The sequence below is a fragment of the Lampris incognitus genome, chromosome 17 (assembly GCF_029633865.1).
Source record: "Lampris incognitus isolate fLamInc1 chromosome 17, fLamInc1.hap2, whole genome shotgun sequence".
Classification (NCBI taxonomy): domain Eukaryota; kingdom Metazoa; phylum Chordata; class Actinopteri; order Lampriformes; family Lampridae; genus Lampris; species Lampris incognitus.
Window position 1 is genome coordinate 5,956,320 of NC_079227.1, and position 3,826 is coordinate 5,960,145.

A 3,826-nucleotide genomic window follows, 5' to 3' on the forward strand; every position below is an offset into this window, starting at 1 on the left:
AAGGCGCTTTAAAAGTTTCCATTAAAGAGTGAATGTAATATGAATATTAATATGAATATAGATGTAATATGAATTATAGATGTAATATGAATATAAATATAATATGAATAAATATAAATATACATATAATGTGAATAATATAAATATGGATGTAAATGTAATATTAATGAATATAAATGTAATATTAATAAACATAAATATTAATATAAATGTTAATGGGAATAAATATAAATATGAATAAATATAAATATGGATGTAAATGTAATATGAATAAATATAAATATGGATGTAAATGTAATATGGATAAATATAAATGTAATATTAGTAAATATAAATATGAATATAAATGTAATATTAGTAAATATAAATATGAATATAAATGTAATATGAATACATATAAATATGGATGTAAATGTAAATATATATGTAAATGTGTGTCCTCCTTCGTTACCTCTGTGTTACTGATGACTGTATTTGGTTAAGCCTTCCTCCTCCTCCTCCTCCTCCTCCTCCTCACCCTCCTCCTTCTCTTCCCCTGCGCAGAGTCGCTCGGCGCGTCCGGACGCAGAGCAGCGCGCGCCGGCTGGAGACTCGGCGCTCGCGCTTCAGTCCGGACAGTTTGTTTTTTACTTTTCGTCAGAGAAAAAAAAAAAACCCCACAAATCATAAGAGAAAAACAAGCATTGGATTACAGCTGATTCGACCTACAGCGGGACCGGCACCAGCCGTCTTTCCGCCGTCTTGAGGTGAGTCCATTTAACCAGTTGAAACATAAAGTAGAGACGACAGAGAGAGAGACAGTCCCCCTCTTACCGTAACGTCATCGGAAATTCATCCCTGTTGTTGTTTTTTCCACTTTTTTCACTGAAAAGTTATATTATTGTTTATAATATATATATAAATAAAGTTTATATAATACGATATATAATTAGTTAGATTATATATATATAGAGAGACGAGAGAGAGAGAGAGTTAGATTATATATAGAGAGAGAGAGAGAGAGAGAAGAGAGTTAGATTATTGTTATATATATATAAATAAAGTTTATATATATATATATATATAGAGAGAGAGAGAGAGATGAGAAGAGAGAGAGAGAGAGAGAGAGAGAGAGAGAGAGAGAGAGAGAGAGAGAGAGAGAGAGAGAGAGAGAGAGTTAGATTATTGTTATAGATAAAAGTTATTGTCAATTAGAGAATAACGTCTACGGATGGCGGATTAAAAACATGTAAAAAACTGAGAAGGGGATTTACGTTGAGGTAGTCCATGACTAAAGCTGTCCGCTAGCAGATGGATGGACACCCCCCCCCCCAGTCCTGTCGTGTTCAGTCTGTCCAGGAAGTCTGTCCGAGGTCTGTCCTGAAGTCCTGTCTAGAAGTCTGTCCAGAAGTCGGTCCTCAAGTCTTTCCATAAGTTTGTCCATAAGTCTGTCCAGAAATCTGTCCTGAAGTTTGCCCATAAGTCTGTCCTGAAGTCCGTCCTGAGATCTGTCCAGAAGTGGTGTCCTGAAGTCTATCCTGAAGTTTGCCCAGAATTGTCCCAGAAGTCTGTCTAGAAGTCTGTCCTGAAGTCTATTCTGAAGTCTGTCCTAAAGTCTGTCCAGAAGTCTATCCTGAAGTTTGTCCAGAAGTCTGTCCTGAAGTTGTCCAGAAGTCTGTCCTGAGGACTATCCTGAAGTTTGTCAGAAGTCTATTCTGAAGTCTTTCCTAAAGTCTGCCAGTAGTCTGTCCTTAAGTCTGTCCAGAAGTCTGTCCTGAAGACTGTCCAGAAGTCTGTCCAGAAGTCTGTCCTGAAGTCTATTCTGAAGTCTGTCCTAAAGTCTGCCCAGTAGTCTGTCCTTAAGTCTGTCCTGAAGTCTGTCCAGAGTCTGTGCTGAAGTCTATTCTGAAGTCTGTCCTAAAGTCTGTCCAGAAGTCTATCCTGAAGTTTGTCCAGAAGTCTGTCCTGAAGTCTATCCTGAAGTTTGTCCAGAGTCTGTCCTGAAGACTATCTGAAGTTTGTCCAGAAGTCTGTCCTGAAGTCTGTCAGAAGTCTGTCTAGAAGTCCTGTCCAGAAGTCTATCCAGAAGTCTGTCCAGAAGTCTGTGCTGAAATCTGTCCAGAAGTCTGTCCTGACACTGGATCTGCTCGGTGTATTTTGGGCTGCAGGATATCATTACTGTCATTACAGTTCCCGTCCTGGCGGGCTGGCCGGAGGCTGGCGAACTCTCCGGATCCTCACGTCTATACATGGAAACCAGAGGAGCACGTTAAAACACAGCCCAGCGGACTTCATGCCTTCATCACTGGGTCGTATCTGACTTCACTTGACCTGGTGAATGTGAAGTCCGGTGGTGAAGGTGAAGTCCGGTGGTGAATGTGAGGTCCGGTGTGAATGTGAGGTCCGGTGGTGAATGTGAGGTCCGGTGGTGAAGGTGAAGTCCGGTGGTGAAGGTGAAGTCCGGTGGTGAATGTGAGGTCCGGTGGTGAATGTGAAGTCCGGTGGTGAATGTGAGGTCCGGTGGTGAAGGTGAAGTCCGGTGGTGAATGTGAAGTCCGGTGTTGAAGGTGAAGTCCGGTGGTGAAGGTGAAAGTCCGGTGGTGATGTGAGGTCCGGTGGTGAATGTGAAGTCCGGTGGTGAATGTGAGGTCCGGTGGTGATTGTGAAGTCCGGTGGTGAATGTGAGGTCCGGTGGTGGAATGTGAAGTCCGGTGGTGAATGTGAGGTCCGGTGGTGAGGTGAGGTCCGGTGGTGAATGTGAGGTCCGGTGGTGAATGTGAAGTCCGGTGGTGAATGTGAGGTCCGGTGGTGAATGTGAAGTCCGGTGGTGAATGTGAGGTCCGGTGGTGAATGTGAAGTCCGGTGGTGAATGTGAGGTCCGGTGGTGAATGTGAAGTCCGGTGGTGAAGTGAGGTCCGGTGTGAATGTGAAGTCCGGTGGTGAATGTGAGGTCCGGTGGTGAATGTGAAGTCCGGTGTGAATGTGAGGTCCCGGTGGTGAATGTGAAGTCCGGTGGTGAATGTGAGGTCCGGTGGTGAATGTGAAGTCCGGTGGTGAATGTGAGGTCCCGGTGGTGAATGTGAAGTCCGGTGGTGAATGTGAGGTCCGTGGTGAATGTGAAGTCCGGTGGTGAATGTGAGGTCCGGTGGTGAAGGTGAAGTCCGGTGGTGAATGTGAAAGTCCGGTGGTGAATGTGAAGTCCGGTGGTGAATGTGAGGTCCGGTGGTGAATGTGAGGTCCGGTGGTGAAGGTGAGGTCCGGTGGTGAATGTGAGGTCGGTGGTGAATGTGAAGTCCGGTGGTGAATGTGAGGTCCGGTGGTGAATGTGAGGTCCGGTGGTGAAGGTGAAGTCCGGTGGTGAATGTGAGGTCCGGTGGTGAATGTGAGGTCCGGTGGTGAATGTGAGGTCCGGTAAGTGTTCATCATGTGTAACCGTTACTGCAGCAAACCACACGGTTTACAATGTATTTACCTATCATGATGTTAAAAGATGTTTCAAACTGAATTAAGGCAGTGCGAAGTGTCTCCAACCCGCGTGGCCCAGGACACGCTGATCAACGAGGGGAACATGCCAAGTATCACACGCACGCATACACATCTCAGTAACAATCAATAATTGGCTAATATTGATTGTTACTGAGGTGTGTGCGTTTGTGATCTCTAGCTCATCGAACACACCGTGATATGCGTCCTGTGCACGGTGTCAGACTTGTTTTGGGGGGGGGGGTCCATTAGTCGTGGGTCACGTATGTTGTGGTGCGGACCGATACAGACATGTGTGTAACATATGAGCATGGTGAGTGAGTCATTTCCATGACAGAGGACGGGGACTGATGACGGGGGGAGT

General features: G+C 45.0%; 1 protein-coding gene across 1 annotated transcript in view; it reads left to right on the forward strand.

Annotated features, from left to right (window-relative positions):
* The first annotated feature begins 542 nt into the window (after positions 1 to 542).
* Positions 543 to 3,826, forward strand: part of cdc42ep1a (CDC42 effector protein (Rho GTPase binding) 1a) — a 19,771-nt gene continuing 16,487 nt past the window's right edge. The window contains exon 1 of the mRNA XM_056297270.1: positions 543 to 746. The gene's annotated coding sequence lies outside the window, so the exon portion shown is untranslated. The remainder of the gene's footprint in view (positions 747 to 3,826) is intronic.